The 18878-nt window shown below is 46.6% G+C and overlaps 1 protein-coding gene across 1 annotated transcript in view; it reads left to right on the plus strand.

The window, feature by feature from the left end:
- The window catches only part of LOC311439266 (uncharacterized protein), a 218497-nt gene that overhangs the window by 13599 nt on the left and 186020 nt on the right, over nt 1-18878 (plus strand). Inside the window, exons 6-10 of the mRNA XM_084524761.1 lie at nt 941-1184; nt 2598-2796; nt 3343-3537; nt 7455-7655; nt 10615-10802. The gene's annotated coding sequence lies outside the window, so the exon portion shown is untranslated. The remainder of the gene's footprint in view (nt 1-940; nt 1185-2597; nt 2797-3342; nt 3538-7454; nt 7656-10614; nt 10803-18878) is intronic.

Consider the following 18878-nt stretch of genomic DNA (forward strand, 5'->3'; position numbering starts at 1 on the left):
AACACAGCAGTCCTGGAACTGCTAGAACGAGGTTTAACCTTAATTTACCCTTTATTTTATAAAGTTTTGCCTCTTACCATAGTCAGAGTACAAAGCCCTGAGTACAAGACCTCCAATAAATCCTGTTTAAGATAGGCACCTCTTCCCAGCCCAGCCCTGGCTGTAAGAGAAACAGGTGATGATGAAGCCTTGTGTTTGTTCAGCCCTGTTTGGAATTTACAGCACTATGTAAATGATTTATTGCAGCCGTAAATAATTGATGCCTCTGGAAATGGATTCCTGTCAACAATACATTCAGACCCAGGCCTTCATTTCAGCCTCATGGTGGCAATATGCATTTAATGGGGAAATTGGCCTGCTTGCTTTAGGTTCTTATTTATGTCTCGAGATGTAGTGCTTATGGAGCTGCTGGTGGTTCTGTCTCATGTAAAAGGCAAGCTGTGGGGTGGGTGAACATCCGGAGCCTGGGATGTCCCATGGGTCATGGCCTGCCTTGTGGAGGGCTCACACAGCTGCTGCGTGGGTTTCTGGCTGTTCTGGGAGCCTGAAAAGTGGAGTCTGCCCAGGAGAAGAGCAACCCCAGAAAGTCCTGACTGATGGGGGTGCACATGACCAGGGGAAATCCTTAAAGAAAATCCTTAAAGAAAATCTCTTCTGCTTTCGACTCAGCCAGCCTAAGCTTGAGGTGGAGACTCCTTTGCTTGTGTTTCCCCTAAAAAACTTCTAGTTTTGAGACCATTTCCTTTCATATTTGTATTTTGCTTTGGTCATCTCGTGTTAAGGAGGTTGGAGAAACATCTTCTACTCTGTAGACCACAGCATGTCAGTGAGGGCTTCTGGACAGGAGACCTTGTCTTGCAGGCCCAGAGCTGTTGCCCTGTTACTAGATTTGGTCCCCATCTGCTTCTGCTGGTGCCAGCAACTTCTCTTCTGTTGGCAGGCACTGGATGCTTCCTGCAGCATGAAACCAGGACTCTTGAGGGCTGCGGAGGAGCTGGCTGTTCCCCTCTAGGGCAGCCACAGTCACTCCCACCAGGGAAAACATCAGCGTGGAAAATACAGGAATGTTGAACTCCTTCAGGAGTGGGCATTCGTCTGCCAACTCCCTGCCACCACGTGAACTTAATGCAGAGGAGGAATTCAAGGAAGGAAAGGTTCCTGGCTGGGAAGCACAGATGTGCTGGGTAAGTTTGGGTTTTGATATTTTTATTTTCAGCCACATTGACCTGTGGTCTCAGCTGTGGCAGTAAGTGTAGTTCTGTGAAGTGAAACACACTGCTTATGTGATTTGGAAGCTAGTATAAAAAGCTTGTGTGGATGTATGAATAAACATAATAGAAAAATAATTCAACTTGTCCTCTGGAGTCAGTAATCCCAAATAGCCAGAGGTTAGGCATTTCACCTAGTTCCTATTTTCCATCATCTCATTAAGTGCCTGGTTTTGTGGTGACTGCAACACATTATCTCCAAGGGGATTAGCACACTGAATACAGAGTAACTGAGACCTTGCAATCATTCTATCACAAATACCAATGGAAGGAAGGAAAAACTGTTATTTTTTTTTTTTAAACAAGATGCTCCAAGGGAAGGAATTGCCTTCCAAAAATAGAAGCCAAAACTTTCAGAAGACACTTGTGATTTTAAGATGTCACTGTTTGGTATGTAGCTTGGTACATCGTAAGGGCTGCAGATTTTAGAGAAGTGATGCCTGTCTTCACTGTGCTATGTACTGAGTTGCACATAGGGACCAGCAAACAGTGCAGAGGGAATATAAACTTCACATTCTCTGATCCAAGGGCCCAGCTGGGAAGGGATGAGGTCTTCCCTGGGTGTGCCCCTGGAACATGCCCTTGGACAAGCTGGCCTGGCCTTCTGAGGTAGCATGATACCTTTTCTGGAGTTGGCCTGAAACAAGGTGGAACAGACTTGATGCTCCAGGTGGCTTTTTTGCTTTCTTCTTAGGCACTCCTGAAGAGAGGATTTTTTTTTTTTTTAATTTCATTTTGCTTGCGGCTCAAAGCAAAGCCACGTTTGAGCCCAAGGCATGAATAGATCGGCTGAGATTGGTCTGCTGGGGGCTATTCTCTGAACCCTTAGCCCTCCTTTTCCTTTGGGTAATTTTCTGGCTGACTAAGATCCAGTTTTCATTATTTTCTGTCATATGCATCATGCTGGTGGGTTTGTCTTTATTACAGGTCTTTCTTCTTGACCTCTAGGAACACTGAGGCACAGCGAAATGCTGCTAAATCTCTGCTAATCATATCATGTCTACAGCACCTGCTGAAAATCCCTCCAACTTCTAGCAAGAAGAGTCAAAGGGAATTCAGTACATTACCCCAGTCCTAGCTGTAAAACAAGCAGGGTAAGCAATGCCTCACTAACTCAAGCAGAGGCAAAGCAGGACATTTCATGGCATTGCCACCCATGCAGCCAGCTTCTGACAGCTCACAGCCTTGCTGTTGTGTTTCACTGTTTGCCATGTTGTTTGCTTGGTTGGTTGGTTGGTTTTTGCTTCCAGAGATAGCTCTGTAATTGTAAGCCTGTGCTTCCTCTGCATGTTAGGTGCTCACATGTGTGCTTTTTGCTCCCGTCTGCAGTGAGAAGACAGCCGAGCCAATCCCAGCAGACAGCTCCATGCAGGTACGGAGTGAACATGAAGCAAATCCATGAACGAGGCTTCCCCGAGCCATGCTGGTGGCTCAGCAACTGCAGCTTGGAGCCACCGTGCTGCTGATAGCTCGGTGACAGTTTCACAGGCTGTCAGTGACCGTCGTGCCTGAGTGGGCCAGCTGAAGGGTAATGGGATTTAATTGCTCTTTGGAGCAGAGGAGAGAGGGATTTTTCTTTTTCTTTTTTTTTTAAGTTTTGGCACTGTGGGATGCATTTAAAAAACTCTTAATGAGGGGAGGTTAGAAGGGGAGAGGGAGTGGAAATGGAGATATACCTTTGTGGAGTGGGATGGAGCATCTTCAGAAAGCAAAGAGGATTTTTCGATGCACTTGTAAGTGGTTTTTAGGCTGCAGGATTGATGTCCAGCTAATGCAATTGGACTTGAAGAGTGAAGCAAGGTGGGTTTGTCCTGTTGAGAATCTGCCCCTCTTCTCTTTGTATGCTAACTCCTCCTTCCCACGCCCCATGGCTCCCAGGGACCAGGCTTTCGCCATGGGCACTGTATCAAGGCTGCAGGGGCCCTGCTGCCTTTGGGCTCCCCGCTGGTTTGATGTCTGGGGGACTCTGTGGGCCTGTTTTACTCCCATCCCACAGACCGTCTGTGCAAACCAAAGAAACCACACGGTAATTTAATTTGACTCCGTCTCATGTGGTTTGGGTCTGTCTGTGCAGGGAGGAAATGCTGAGGGCATTGGCAAGGCAGCACAGAAGTGAATCCGACCCGGCGGTAGCACAGAGCCCCTGTCCATGCAGAGTCTGGCACCAGCACAAGCTTTCAGCCTGCCCCTTAAAACTTCATCTTGAGGAAATAAAAAGAGATGTCTTGGCTCCTTTCTCCCCCAGCAAGCATCCTGGCAATGTTGAAAGGTCAGTAAGGGTTTTCCCTTCCCTTCGTCTTTCCTCTTCTTCTTGTTTGGCACAAGCAGCCCTCGCAAATCCAGTTCATTTTTTCATTTTTCATTCTTGGTGGTGCAGTCGAAGCACTAACTACTGCCACGGGAAACAAGCAGTGGTAGAAGCCTGTGGGGACCTGGGGCCACTGGCAGATTGTGCAAGTCGGGAGAGTAAAGGAGCAATGCTTTCCATATTTAAAGGTACCACAAAACACACTGCTTGGGATGAAAGCATCCACAGAGGTTTGTTATCGGAGAAATGTTCATCTGTGTGATGAATATTCGTGCTTCTGTGTTTTTCAAAACCCTTGCAATTTCCCGTTTTTAAGAGTGGGGTAAAAGAAATCTATTATCTGTGTTTAAACATTTCTTCCAAAAGCACCTTTTGAAATGCAAGGCTGCATTTAGCTTCACCCCCTGGCTTCTAGGTAATGGTTGTATTGTGTTTTGTTTTGTGCTTTTAAAAAATTAATTTCTACCAAATTAATCTCTTATGTTTCCATCTAGCCAGGAGATAATGAACTTGTATGATGGTGTCTGTTAAATACTACTTTTGAAGCAAACTGTGCTAATGACAATGGTAATTAAACCTCACGCATCAGGATATAAGATGACTGGTGGCAGGCTCCGCATGGCTTTATTCCCACTGTCCCTGAGCCAGCGTGGCTATGCACAGATGCCTGGAGCCAGTATATGGAGAAATGTCACCTTTCTCTGGAGCAGTGAGCTTTAGAAGAAAGTCTGGGGTTAACAGGGGCTAAGACATACCCCTGATCTGTCCCCGTGTGCCAGATGCCTTGAGTGAAGGTCTAGGTGTCTCTACAAACCTTGGTTCCCCGAAATGTCAGTCTGGGTCCTGGCAAGGGGATGCTCCTGCCTGGAGCAATTCCTGCACACTTAACTGTCACAAAGCATCTTTGGCAGGGCCTTGAAATTAAAGGGTGGCTCTCTCCATGTGAATATTAAAGTCATCAACTCATTTAGTCTGTAGGAGCTGAAACAGTCTCCTTGGCCAAAATTAATGTTCACAGCCACACAGGCACTGACGGGCACCAGGAGCATCCCTGCGCAGGTCAGGGATCAGTTGGCCCTTTGCTGTCAAGAGCAGAGGGATGACAGTAATGAGAACTGGTGGAAAAATCTCACCCTGGATCTTCTGTTTCCTAGCTTTTTTGGCTGTAAAAAGAAAGTGGAGCTCGCTTTTTTTTTTTTTTTTTTTTTTTTTTAATATTGCCTAGTAAATAGGTAGAGATTAATTCCCATCCCACAAAAGACAAAGCTTCAACTTAAGAGCAAGCAGATCATGAGCTGCTAGGGATGGGATACATGACTTGTTGGGGAAAGTGATAATGTTTCTTTCTTGACCATTTGCACACTTTTCCTCCTACCCCAGCCTTCCTCCCCCACATAGTTAAGACTGTTTAAGGACAATTTGTGTCACCCTTGTATGTCATTGACCCGTGCTTGCTAGCACTGTGGGGCATCTATACATAACATAAATATGGGGCATCTATATACTAGCTTATTTTACACAATTCAGACTAACACCACTCTGGCTGGGGGTATCTGTATCAAGTGGGCACTAAAGATAGCATCATTTAATTGTCTGGAGCAAAGAGAAAAGCAATGGAAAAAGCAACCCAAGGGAAAAGATGAACTGTAGATAAGTTTATATTTTCTATTCTGAACAATAGATCAGAGACCTTCTCTAACAACTACATCAGCATTTATTGCGTCTCTGATCCAAAAGCTGTCTGATAAATTCTAGCTAATTTCCAGACTTGCTTTAGAATGAAGCAGCGAGCTCTTCTGAACCTCTTTTATATGCTCATTTTTATTGTAAAGCTGTACAGTAATTTCTTTTAAATTATTTTTATGATTTGCCTTCTAATGTCCTCCAGCATTATGCCTTTGCCCATCACATTAACTGCCACCCCGGGTTGCCACCCTGCAGCGTAGTCCTGAATACTGAAAGGCAGCACCAGGCGGTGCCTCGGGAGCCACAGGGCTGAAGGAAGCTGGCACCCCTGTGCTACAGAAGGTGGGTAGCCCTGGGCCCGTGTTTTCTGCAGGACTATACAGCAGGCTTTCCCTGGCAAGGCCGTTGTGGCTGTATCTTTGAAGATACTGGATGGAGTGGGAATTAGGCATGTAGATACCTTGAGGCGTAATGTTCTTTCCTTTGTAATTGAGTCCTGCCCCAGCTGAAGCTGCTAGACACTGTCCTCGTAAGAACTCAATAATATTTTCTAATAAAAATAGCTGCGGTTTTATCTTGTCATTATTTTATTACAAGTTCTTGCAGCAAGCGTTTTTAGACCATATTCTGCTTTATTTGCAGGAATTCATTATTAATGTTGGGTATTAACTCTTGCAATGTATTTCCTTAAAATATTTTGCTTTTCATAGTTATATGCCCTACACCTTTAAACTGCCATTGTGCTTTCAGTCAACAAATCTAACCGAACCCTGCCTCTTGGTTGTGAGCCTCGTGCATCAGCCCCTGCTTTGGGAGCCAAGGGAATGTGATATTGTAGCGTAAGTGAGGCAAACCCAAAGCCCCAGAGGCATGGATGGGTGCAAACTTGCATCCTACCTGAGAACACAGTTGTAGGGTCAGCTCTTCCTTGTCCTGCCAGGCAGAAAGATGGGATGTAGAAAGGAAAGACTTACCCACTTTGGAAGCCAGGGACAGACATGAGCCTTCCCTGAAGCAAACCAGTGGGTTGTGGCCTTCATTCTAAGCCCCAAGCCTGCAAGCTGAACGTTGGCAATGCTGTGTGAGCCACCTCTGAAGAGCTGAAGTCTACAAACCAGCAAAGCAAGATGCTCTCCTTCCTCCCGCTCCCACAGAGTCTCTGAATAGTGTTATAGGGAATTCTTCAACATTAGGAAAAAAAAGGAAAAGAGCAGGAGCCCTTTCAAGGTCTTTGTTAATGGCCCAGGGACTGAGCTATGCCCCAAGAGACAGAGCTGTCGTTCTTACACAAGAGCTGCAAAGGCTGCTGGAAAAGCACATGTAGCCAAGAATACATTCATTATGGCTTTATTAAGCTCATATGTTGAAAGGTAAGGACAGAGTTGTACCAGTTGTGATTTCTTATCCTTTTTTCCCCTTCCTCCCACCTCTAACCTTCCACATTGTAACCTGGAGTTCCTGGTGCCCACCAGCTCGGTGAACTTTAGAAAGTAGAAAAAGTGATCCTGTGTCAAACAGAAAAAAATCACCTTCCCCCAGTGGGAACTGCTGAGGATCTCCTGTAAGAGAGTGTGTGTTTGGTGAAGAAACAGCCCCGGTGGTTTTATAATATTTTGTTGGGAGAAGGGAGACCCAGCCCAGTGACGCATCTCTAAGGACATGTAGCCTAATTAACCCCACGTCTTTCATGCCATCTGCTGAGCTGCAAAGGCGCTGAAGCATTTTTATTTCCTCCTTCATGTTGCTTTGCAGAATTCATGGAGCCTCTTCGGACCTGGTGCTGGTGGCTGGCAGTATGGGAGCACAAGCCTCCACCTTATGGCTACAAGCCCAGGGAGAGGTGTGTGATAGTTTTCTTCAGCTGTATAAGTGAGAGAGAAGTTATCCGTTAGAAAATCAGAGTGCTGGATGTTGTGAAGGTGGTGTCACTTTGTGGTGAAGCCACTTCTGCTCTCAGGAAGGGAGGGCAGATTTTCTGCGGTGCTGAGCAAGGTCATACATAACATCTGGTACTGGTGGCTGTCACAGAGCTGTGCTTGTGCTTCTGGCACCCTCTGCGTGCAGGACCCCTGGAAACTCCCGGAGAAAATGGGACACCTGTGGGTTGGGATACTCCGAGGATGAAATCAGCGTAGGGTGCAGAGGCTGGGAGACAACAACTTTGCATAACTCGATGTTAATTTTGTTTGCAGTGTTCTTTGCACACAGCGTAGTGTCTGGTTGATGAACCAGAAGTGGCACCTTCTCAAGCTTAACTTAGAAGACTTGAACTCAGTGGGATCAAGTAGAAGTTTCCTCAGCTCTCACCAGCGAAGAGCAGATGTGCACAGCTCAATCTAGGTATCAGCCATCTCTGCCTGGATCAGAGGCCTGTGGCCAGGTGTCTCAGAGAGGTAGTCTATAACTAGAAAACACTTTTCTTCCCTTCATTGTGCTGCTGGTTAATCAGAATAGCAAAAGGAGAAGCAGTTTGAAATGCAGTTTGAAATGCTTTAGGCTGTTTTGTCATCATCAGTGGCGGCAATAAGATACCTACTGGGAAAAAAAATGGGTTAGGGGGACACTAAAAAGCCACATGGTGGAGGAGAGGAGAGTTTCTGTTTTGGAGCATGGTAGTTTGGCCCCAGTGCCATGTCCCTAAACTTAGGAGGGTGAGGCTTAGAGACTCGCTATTTATCTGTGTGTCTCATGAGCATTTTAAAGTGGAATTAGTGCTGGGGCCGCTTCCAATGGTGGGTCTTGGTTGCATGGCGCTAAGGGCGGGATGGGAGCTCCAGTATGGGGGATGCAGTCTTGTTTCCAGCTGAAGTTTAGGAAGCAGGGTATGCTTCCTGAAGCCGTTCCTTCAGTAGATAATGACCAGGTCTCCCCCAACTGAAACCTCTTCGTGCCTCAGCAGCTGCCTTCCCTTCCTGGGAAATGATGAATTGAGTAATCTGCGTTGCTGTGCTGCTGGCTGCCAGGTTGTAAATCGCACGCGCGTGCTCCCAGAAAGATGAGATCCCGCATCGGTTTTTAAAGAAGTGCCGCAACAGTGCCGCTGATAAAATCTGCCTCTCGCGGGCTGAGCGCTGAGCCAGTCTGTGCTCAGACAGCCCCATGCATCAGCGGGTGACGAGCACACGCCTCCGACGGCAGGCGCTTCCCTGCAAGGGCTGCTGAGCTGAGTGAAATATCTCTCCCCGAGACGTTCTGCGGTAGGTTGGCGTGTTACTGTACGTGAACTATCGCCGAGGCGGTCGCAGGCAAACAGGAGCCATTTAGAAATGAAACGGGAAGGAAACAAATCATAGAAACAAAGGCTTCCCGATCCAAAAGGATGCCTTCGGCTCTCGGCCCTGAGCGTCACCGCGGATCGAGCCGGTAGCTGCTGCCCTGTCCATCTTCGTGCTTGGCTTGGCACCAGTCGAGACCCGAGGTCAGAAATTCACATCAGCAAAGCCGCAGACATCGCAGTGCAAGAGCAGCAAGCTCATTTTTATCACCCTCAGCAGCGCCTTAGTGGGAAGTCGGCAATGCCTGCCTGGCAAGGCAGAGCCTCTGCCTCTAAGCATGTGCCTCGTGCTGACGGCTGGGCTGCTCCGGCAGTAAAAATGAGCCTTGCTGCCTCCCACTTGGCCTCCAGGGGCCATGCTCTGCACTCATAACAGCTCAGTGATGAGGGGTGGGGGCGTTTCAGTGACTTCCAAAGGCTTGTTGTTTTAGTTTCGTTGTTCTGGTTGGGGAAAACCCTGCAAGATGTTGTACTGGGATAACTGGGGGGACTGGGAAGGGTTTGCCATGTCATCCCGGTGCCAGCAAGAGGATCAAACACCGACATGAGCCCAAAGGGAACACATGAGGAGTGCTTAGCCCTGCAAGCCTTTCTCCTGGGATGGAGTAGCCCATTTCTGATGGAAGAGCTCTCGATTTGAAATGAGCTCCTCTTCCAGAGTTGCCTATTTGGGTTTCCTGTTCATGGCTACCTCCAATTTTGTCACTGTGCTTGATCTCCTAGTGGGGCTAAATGCCCTGTGGTTCCTGCCTGCAGTCTAGCTAGGGCAGGTTTGTGTTCCAGAGGGAAGTGAAAACAGCAGTAACCCAAAAGTGGGGATGTGATTTCACTCTTCTTGGGCTGATAGAACTGTGTTTGAGAGCTGCTGATCTAGAAGAGAGCCCTGACCTTGCAGGAGCCCTGACCTAGCTCTGCTTCTGCTGGAGATGGTGTTGTGGGCTGGCAGCTGGAACATGGCACACCTGGCAGTGGGGGGAAAGGTCCCCTCCTGGCACTAATTTCTGCAGAAAGGCTTTTCAGAAATGAAAAAATAAAGTAGCAGCAAAGAGAATTGGCTCCATCCTAGCTCACGGTCACCACAAAGCCGGGCTGCAGCTAAGGGAGGAGCCTGGGACCTGGACTAACAGGGAAAGGGAGGCGACACCGTACTTGGGGCTGCACGGCGTTGTTTGCACTGGAGGCTCGGCCTCACCTTATTCCTCTGGGAAGCCACAGTTGGTGGTGTGATCTTGAACAAGGGCTCCCAGAGGCTGGCCATCACCACCCAAGCGTGGCTGGAGTCCTCCTGCTGCGTCAGTTCCCCGAGGAGAAACCCAGGCGGCCTCTTCAATGCTGATCTGGCGATACAGTCCGGAGGGGGACTGAAGGAGCCCAACAAACTCGTTGCCTGCCTTAGCAGCGCGGGATGGAGCCTGGCAGCAGCCCGTGCCTGCTCTCAAACCACCACCCACCCCGTCTGACCGCTGGAGAAGCCGCCTTAGCACTGCTAGAGGGAACAGTGACAAAGCCCCCATCAAAATGTGGCTTTTTCAAGCTCTCTGAATGACAGAAAACACCTGACATCCCGCGCTGGGGAAGGCTGCCGCACTCTTTCAGCATTCTGACAGGGGCATTAAAATGTATTTATAACAGCTGGGGAAGGCTTGCCCTGAGGAGTGAACTTAATTCTTAGTCTGCCAGGCACTCCGTTGTGAGTGACAGTGATTTGTCCCCTGTGTGTTCATTCTCCTCCTTGCCCTCTTGCGTTTTATAAAGCTGTATTTGACAGTCTAATTTCATATAACTAATAACATTATGTAGTGAAATGAGCTTGAATGTCCGTTTCTCTTTTCGGCACTGCACTACTTGATGAACTCTGGATTTTCCACCTCTCCTGTAGAGTCATTGCCATGGTTAAGTTTTCTGATCTCCCTTTAAAGCAAATATTTGGATGAAAGAAGTGCTTTGACTTCTTTCTTCCGCACAACTGAGCCAGGGATGTGCCTCACACAGCTGAGAGAGGTGTGAGCTTTGGTGACAAGCTGCAACAAGTAACTAAACACAAAGCAAACCTAAAATTGGTTATTTTAATTTTTCAGGTAGAAATCTTGACAGAACACCACAACCCTACCAGATCTCGACGTCTGAACAAAATGAATGCAGAAACCCACTGAAAGCAGAGAGAGGGCTGATGCTGGAATTGATAGGCAGCAGGCTGTGCCTCTGCAGCTTCTGGTTCCTGGTCACCCCATCCAGGAGCCGCAGAGATCTGGAGTGTTTCACCCAGGTGAGAGCGACCTTTCTTTACTGGGATATGTGGTGTTACAGCCCCTGGGGAGCAGAGGAACAGCTGCGGCAATGCAGAGCTTCAGGTTGGTGTGGGATGCCCGAGACAACTGACACTTCTGGTTGCCTAATTTAGAGGGATTTTCTTAATAAGACTCACCAGGAGGTTTGTTGCTGAGGATATATATTCCACACAGGCTCTAAATGCAGAGAAATGAGTAATGGTTTTTGTAACGGCTTTTTAAAAAGATTTTGCTCTTGGCCACCAAAATACCTTGGGGCAGTCCATTCCACTGACTGAGTCTATGGGGAGAAATTTCCTTTCAGTCGCTCATCTTAATATAGCAGAGAGATGAATCTCCTTCGTATTGTGTGCAAAAGGTGCTAGCAAGAGCATATGTGTCATCATCAACTTCTTTATCCTGCTCTCGATGCTCTAAACCTCTATCGCTCCCTTATTGTCCTCTTTAGAAATCCCATCTGCATCCACTGTCCCTGCAAGGAAGTTTCAAATGCAGGTCACTTCTGAGGAATCAGGACTTGCCAGACCCATTTTGAAGCTAATGCTTTTAAAATCCACCCCTTCCCCCACTTTTTTTAATCCCTGAATCTTTACTTTTCTCATCACATTGCACCTATGAATAATTTGTTTTGATCAAATCTTCCATCAAATTCTTTTTAGCTAGGTGCAACAAAGCTCTTTGAGTGAAAAATGCATCTTTTACAATGTAACCTTGGCTCCTGGCCTCATCGTTTCCCAGCCTGGCTCAACCATGGTTTCTGAAAGTTAGCATGGATTTTCCAGCCAAAATACAGAGAGGAGGCACAGCTCAAAGTCGGCAGCCTCACAGACCTCTTCCATTCAACAGAGCAGGGCAAATGACTCTGCTTATTACCTGTTTTGCAGGATATTATGGCACATCCTTCAGAAATGGGAGAAAGATGTGGTTTTCTGCTTATTGCCTGTACCTTTCTATGAGAACACAAAGGGAGGAGGCTGGTAACACTCCAACACTCCAAGATATTCAAGTGTGACAGACACACTTGGATTTTCACACTTGGATATACAAGTTGGGCTGTGTACAGCATGTGATAAAGAGAATAAAAGCATGGAGGAGGGGATGGATGGGAGCACCCCAGCAGCAAAGCCATTTGCTCTCTACCTTGGCCTTGGTAAATGGCTTTACCTGAGAAAGAAGATCCCATTTGCTAGGCATGCTCTAAACAAGTACCTGCTCCTGCACCTGGAGATTTACAGGTAGCCCAGGGCTAGAAGGGGGAGAAACTACCCCAGTTTATGGTGAGGAAGCAGAATCTTAGAAAAAACAAGCAGTATTTTTAATAATAAATATGGCCATGTGGAGTAATTATAAAGATGGCAAGTGCTAGACTGTGAAGAGGTTACTTTCTGATGTTTCCACTGACATCAGTTCTTTTGGCTGGCCCCAAAATCACAGTTTATACGGCCTAAATTAGCAGAATTGAGCTGCAAAACTGAGAAAAGCTGCAGATCTTTTTTTTTTTTTCCCATTCTAGCATTCTCTATAAAGTTGGCTCAATGGTTTTTTCCTCTCACGTTCATTAATGTACATTCTAAATGCTTAATTTAGAAACAGACACAGTCCTTGATCACCGTCCTGTTTACATTTCGACATTACACTCGGAGCAAAGGGACCCCTCTTGTAGTTCTTCTCCCTCCTCCCCTCTCCAAGCTTTGTCACCCTCCTTCGGGATCTCTTTTCAAAAGATCAAGAGTAGAGAAAAGGCTTCAGATGCCATAAATATTGCAGGAACCAGTGTTCATCAGAGAATGGCCCCCTTCAAGATCAATATGTCTTCCTGAGGGGGCATTCAGTCCTTCAAAGTAAACAAGCTGGGAACATTAATTCAAATGCTTTTATACTAAATACATATACATGAATTAGCCTGTGTGGCTGTGATAAATAAGTGTTATATAAGCGAGGTATAAAACAAACCACACATGCGAAAAAAAGCAGACTCTGCAAATTCACTAGGCACAAGCCAATTTCTACTGTAGATCTGACCGAGATTATTTTGTTAAGGGGCTAAAGAGAAGTTCTCTTAACCTTTGTGAACAGATTGATCTGGGCTATCAGAATCTTTTCCTGAGAAAAGGAAAGCCATTATGCTGACGTGTAAGTTGGGATATTTGGCAAAATGTGCAGAATCCACATTTTTCAGACTATCATTGTCCGTGTTTGGAAATGTGGTCGTTTCTCGGAGGGAGGATGGATATGGGGTTAACTCAAGGAGGGAAGGAAGAGCCTACGTGTCTTTATTTCTTTCTGTGCCACAAATGGAAAAGTGGTTCAGACTGAAGTCAGGGATTTTGAGCAGGTTTTTAGGCTGCCAGTCCTCCTGTGTGACTGCCCTGGGATCAGAACAGGGGCCTGGCATAAAGACTTGGCTTGAATTAGAGTTGGGCTGTATCTTTTGATCCTTTCATGACTGTAATAGCAACTTCCCTCCTCCTGGGGTCACAAAGTACCAGGACAAACGAAACTTCATGGAGAAGGCATCCATGGAAACTCAGGAAAATCAGAATGGTCCTGAGTGGACTATTTGGGCTTGTTTGTGTTCAGGGTGGTGCATGTCCCTCAGCTAAGCCCCAGTCTCCTGCAGCTGTGGAGAGGGTAAGTGTTCTTGGGCTCTGTGTTATTAACCCTAGGTAATTGTTTCAAGAAATCGTCTCCCTTTTAAAGTGTTACAGGGGAGAAAACAAAGAGAAATGTTTCGGTAGGGACAATAGGTCAGTCTGAAAAAAATGTTATTAATTATGACACATTAAAAACAAACAAACAAATATTTTAGACATTAATCTAAATGAATATGGGAATTAGCAGGAAAATAGTCTTGTGGCCATTACTTCAGATCAGACACAGCTGTTTATTAAAAAAAACTCACTTCATATGTTAGAAAACATGCTGGCTGGTGGCTAAGCATGGGGCAAAAGGGGTATTTGTTGTTGTTTTTACACTGCTGTGGTCTGTGCCTTTTTTGGCACCCCTGGATTTACTTAACGAGCCACTAAAATGGGAGTTTCAATTCAACTTAACTCTACCTTTAAACTGCTGGGCTGAAATCTCCAAGAAGCTTTCTGCTGGTGTTTCCAGTTCAGGGCTGTAACTCTCTGAAAGGAAGACTGAGTGGATGTGAAGCTGCGAGCCAGGAGAGTCAGTTTTCATGTGGACATTCTGGTCGTGACATGCAACAGATACAATTCAAAGGAGTTTCATACAGAAGGAATAGAGAAACAAGCAGTAAATCCAGCAGGTCTGGTAAAGCTGCTGTGAGTTATTCTTTGGCCTTGGGCAGCTCCACAATATTGATGTGCGTTTTGTTCATGGCCTTCCATCTCACAGATCCATCTGCACTGCCTACTGCGACGGGGATAATAAAGGCTCCTCAGACATTTCCCAGCGTCTGCGATACAAAAAGGCAAACACTCCTTCTCTCCATCAGCCTCGTTCAACACCAGTTTGTTGGAATCGGTGTTTGTTTAGGACCGTGTCCACTCTCTGCTTCTGAAAATGTTTGACAGTAGTGTTCCTCTGAAGAGTGTAGAAACAGCCGTGTGTGCAGAATATGTGGAGGAGTATCAATTCAGACTAAAACCAGCATAATTACATATATTTCAATCAAGAACTCAGAAAATATTTGCAGTGTTGTAAAAAAGTGGGAGGGGATATTTGACTAGCTTTTGGACTTACTGAATGGACATATTTTACACTCTCTATGTGCATCTCTGGGAGATCGCTTGCTGAATTTACATCGTTCTCCTGCTAATAAGCCTTGAGACAAATGAAAATAAAGTAAAAGCATCCAAACAACCTGGAAGGGAAGTGTCTACTGCACAACTTATTGTGCAGAATAGGCATACGTGTCTTGCCAAGCAGTGCACCATCATTTGTTCTTTTGTTAACTCTAGCTCTTGTTCTGTAATCACTGTTTTACTTTAATGAAAGCCCTTGATAGCTGCAATTCTTCCTTCCCAAATCAAATTTTGATACAAAGCCTCCTGCAGCAAAAACTCTTGCTGACTTCAAGGGTTTTGAGTCAGACTGTAGTGAGGTTTCTAGACAGAGAGAAAAGCAGTTACAGCTTCTCCATCCCACTCTTCTCCCATTCTTTCTCTTGGCTTTCACGGTGATGAGCCCGCAGGTGCTTTTCCGATGTGATTTTTTCTTTTCAGAGGAGGAATTCCCTGTGCTCCATCCAAGGACAAAGAAACATGACATGTCCGTATGGTCAGTACTGGCATGGAAAGCCAACTCTACCTGAGCAATGCGCTAATAAAATGCAAGCCACCTGCCTGGAAGCTGTGAAACAGGTTAGGCTGGGTTTGTGCCCAAGTGATTTAATTTGCTGCTAAAAATCTGTTCTTCAGGTTTAGCAGAGCAGTGAGTTCCTGGTACCAGTCCAGCAGGGAGCACATCAGGCTGCTGAAGGCAAAATGAGGCTCTGGAGAGGCTGAAAGCTTGATGACAACAGGTCAGATCCCCACCTGGATTAGCTCTGCGCAATGCTGCCCTCAAAAGTTAGTTTTGTCTTTTCAGTTTGGGATTTTCAGTCTATTGAAAGCTGGGCTCACCTAGTCCTCTGAGGCTATGTAAGCCAGGCCATTGCTTGGCAAATGGGACAGAGGAAATAAAAATGCAGCAAAGGGTTTCCTGGAACTTCACATTCTTTTGCAGTTCTGGTTTCTTCAGTCGGCTCCTGCTACGTCAGTGCTGTGACTACAGGTGTGGGAGACACAAGCAGGCAGGCTGCAATTTAAAAGGTTAGCTGCAGAAAGAGGTGCTGGTGTATGGACGAGCAGAAGCCCACACTAAAAAAGGTCAGCTATTTAAATGGCCTGATTTAAATAAGGCACACGTCAGGCTGTACTGCCCCCAGAGGAGATTCCTTGTGTGGGTTTATGAACTCTGGGAAAGGGGCCAAGTTAGCCCTAATTATATTTTGTTTAATCAGCTCTTTAAATAGTGAACTGTTTTCTTGGCTCTCTTCCCCCAGCGAGATCACATCTTTATACTCTTGACCTTTTTATTTCATGCAAGAGGCTCTCTTGTTGGTTTGGACCATGCTTCTGAATCCAGACAAGTCAGCTGCACTTAGCTTGCTCTTATATCACTTCTCTTCTTGGAGGAGAGAAAGCCCAAGGTTATTTATTTCCCATGTTCTCACTATTCAAAAATACAGAATTTCATTTTTTTCCCATTTTCACTATGCAAACTTAGGAAGGCCCTCTGGATTAAAGGGCAGGATGTCTGAAGTTGTAAGGTAAGTAGATTTCCAGACAATACCAGGAACATCCCCTATCTTTTGCTTTGAGCATTATTTCGAGAAAACCACAGCTCAGCTATGCTAAAATTAAGCATTATGCCTCCATTCCAAAGCTTCATCCAGCTGTGCAGAAATGACAGGAGAGTGAAGGAATTAACGCTCTGCGAGGTCCATGCAGTGTGCTTCATGGGACTGTTCTCCACCACGAATACTGAGTTCCACCCAAATTCGGCAGGGCCTAGAGGTGTACTGGTTGAAGAATAGAAGATGGAAGTGATGGTCTTGCCTTTTCCACTCCCTGGTTTGGGAAGAGGTCAGACCTGGTGCCTGTGTAGCTTTCTTTCCAGTGAGCTTAATATTGCAGGTTTTATTCTGGAACCCACCCAGTGGCAGATAGAGATGTTCGTGTTATATCTTCATGTTACATCTTCATGTTTGGAAGATGGAGACAGTCCTATCACTGTTGTTGTAATTTCCTTTATAGTATTTCATTTACTTCTCAAGAGCTTGGAACACAATTTAATAACAATTGTGGATTCAACAAGAACAAGAAACTACAGAACAGCAGCCAGGTGGATTTTAATCTGGTCCTTCAGTTTATCTTATAGCTGGACTCTTCCTTAGCAATTGGAAGTGTTAGCAATGGCCTTTTAGGTTTTTTTGCCCTTGACTGGGAGCAGTTCCTCTGGCTTTCTTTCTTTAAAAGACCTCCTTAAAACAATATAGTCCTCAAACACCCATCTCATCTGGTGTTTAGTCCTCAAACCACCCAAAGCGATCTTTGCTATCTCACCTCTGTTATGATGCACTTCTGGTTACAGAAATTTTGAAAATTGAGTTGTCAGAAAAAGCCAACAACCACCACTGACGCTGTGGAAACATGTCCAGCCAAAATCTGTGCCCTCTCTCTGCTGCCCTCTCTGCATTGCGTGGTGTTGGGGAGGTCAGGCTGCTCTCTGGAAAGGCGCCACCACACCGAGTGCTGTTCTCTCTGTGAGCTCCTTGCTGGACTCAGCAGCTCACGTGCATTACATCTTCCCCTCCGCAGTGCTGCAGGATGCTGAGCGGGGCGGTTTTGCCTCTGCTCGGGCAGCAGGGTGGGATCCTGCTTGCTCAGGAGGGGAGGCCACGGCTTGCTTGTGCACCAAAGCGATGCCCTGAGAAGTAAGCAGGTTTTTGAGGAGGAATGGGCATCACCCTTTTAATGTCAGGACACTGAGGTGCTCGTGGTACAAGTGCTGCTTTCTCAGCTCAAGGACCTAGGGTGTGCCATACAGTGAGACACCTGGGAGCAGAGGGGCCATACATACCTGGTGCTTGCCCAGAAGGCCCTGATTTCCCCCTGTGCTTCCAAGGGGGAGCAGAAAGCTGAGAAATGCAGCAGTGGCCTCCATTTGTAGGCAGTTACTGCCTTTCTTCTCCTTGCCCTTTCTCTCGTGCTGAGGGGCACCTTTGGGAGGCATCTCAGGGAAAGGCGGTGTTGTTTCCACAGGACTGGTAAATGCAGCTTTCCTAAGGGAGATGCCTTCAGTAACTCTTCAGTAGCGGGTGCCCCCGGCCCCTTGCCTGCACACATCCCATTTGCACTCTGAGGGGACAGATGGGCTGAAGGGAAGGGGCAAAGCAGCACCGATCTGTACTCCAGCAAGAATAGTGGAAAACAAAACCAGCCTGCACTGAAGGGGTCTCCAGGCAGGGGAGGGAAGTATTAGTAAAACCAGCAGCTTTGGAAAACAGCAGAGTTGCCCCGCACCGCACATTCCCTTCCCTGTGTCTCCGTGTCCCAGAGGAAAGGGGCTCCACGAGGCTGAGCCCAACTGCGCCAGGCCTTCCTCTCCCTCCTCAGCGAGGCAGGGCAGGCTCCAGGATTAGTTATGCGTCTGACTGTGCCTCTAATAAACTAAATGTAATTAAAAAATAGAGCAGGGCCATTGCATTTTAACAGCTTGGAGCTTTCCCTGTGGAAGGATCAGCAAACAGTGAAGGAATATGAAGATTCAGCTCCCCGGCACCTGCTGGGCAGCCTCTGTCAAGATTAACAGCATCTCGCCAGGTTATTAGAGTGAACATGAATACTTCGGAGGCTCTGTGGGTAGTTATGGTATCACGTTTTATTATCTTCCACTGAAATGAAATTACTTATTGTAATTGCTTGTCAGTCACAGGCCAACAAATCTGACAAAGGGAAGCTTTTGTGAGCGGGGAGCGGGAGACAGAAGGGAAAAGATGGACTGAGCCAAATTCTGCTCTCATTTTTTTGTGGCAAGTGGGGAGAAAATATAACCAGGGAGGGAGGGGAAGGGGGACTCTTCCTTTCTTTACATAGTGAACTGAGATGATTCTGACCAAATGACCTAAATTGAGCAAGCATCCGTGGGAGCTGGGAAGGGAAAGAGCAAGCTAACCCTGGGCTGGGCGTTAGGCTGGGTGGGAGCAGCTGCTTTGTGGGGACTGCATCAGCCACGGCAGCCCAGCAGAGTTTCCTGATAACATCAAATATTGTGTCTCTTGAGGCACTGCTGTGGTTCAATGCTGGGGGAACACCAGGCAGTGGGAGGTGTCTGCCTCGCACGTTGCAGAAATCCAAGTCAGACAAGAAAATGATCCATTTGGGGTCGCTTTTGGATGACTTGGTCCATCCAGTCAGACTTAAAGGAGGGAACAGCAACTGGGAACAAAGGTATTGGAGGCAAAGGGGAGAGCCAGGGAGCGCTGCAGGTATTTGGGAGTGAAGATTGCTGCTCCAGCAGATCCACGCGCTCCTTTGAAAATA

The sequence above is a fragment of the Aythya ferina genome, assembly GCF_964211825.1.
Source record: "Aythya ferina genome assembly, chromosome: 6".
Taxonomy (NCBI): domain Eukaryota; kingdom Metazoa; phylum Chordata; class Aves; order Anseriformes; family Anatidae; genus Aythya; species Aythya ferina.